A 277-nucleotide genomic window follows, 5' to 3' on the forward strand; every position below is an offset into this window, starting at 1 on the left:
TGTGTGTGTGTGTGTGTGTGTGTGTGTGTGTAAAATTTGCTTATAATGTCTTTCCTATGAGTTCTTTTATATTATGTAAGAGTAACAACACCGACAACTTATAAGCATCGATCACGGTCGGGACTTAAGGTCCTTACATTAATTACTACAAAATTGAATCTAAAAACTAACCGACCGTACGAGAAACCCAAGTTCTGGCAGCAATATTGCCTAACGCATTATCACAGAGATACAAAGAAGAAACGCTGCCGCCGCAGTGACCCAAATTCATCCAATT

Source organism: Hyposmocoma kahamanoa, unplaced genomic scaffold (assembly GCF_003589595.1).
Source record: "Hyposmocoma kahamanoa isolate Upper Pololo Valley unplaced genomic scaffold, ASM358959v1 296, whole genome shotgun sequence".
Taxonomy (NCBI): domain Eukaryota; kingdom Metazoa; phylum Arthropoda; class Insecta; order Lepidoptera; family Cosmopterigidae; genus Hyposmocoma; species Hyposmocoma kahamanoa.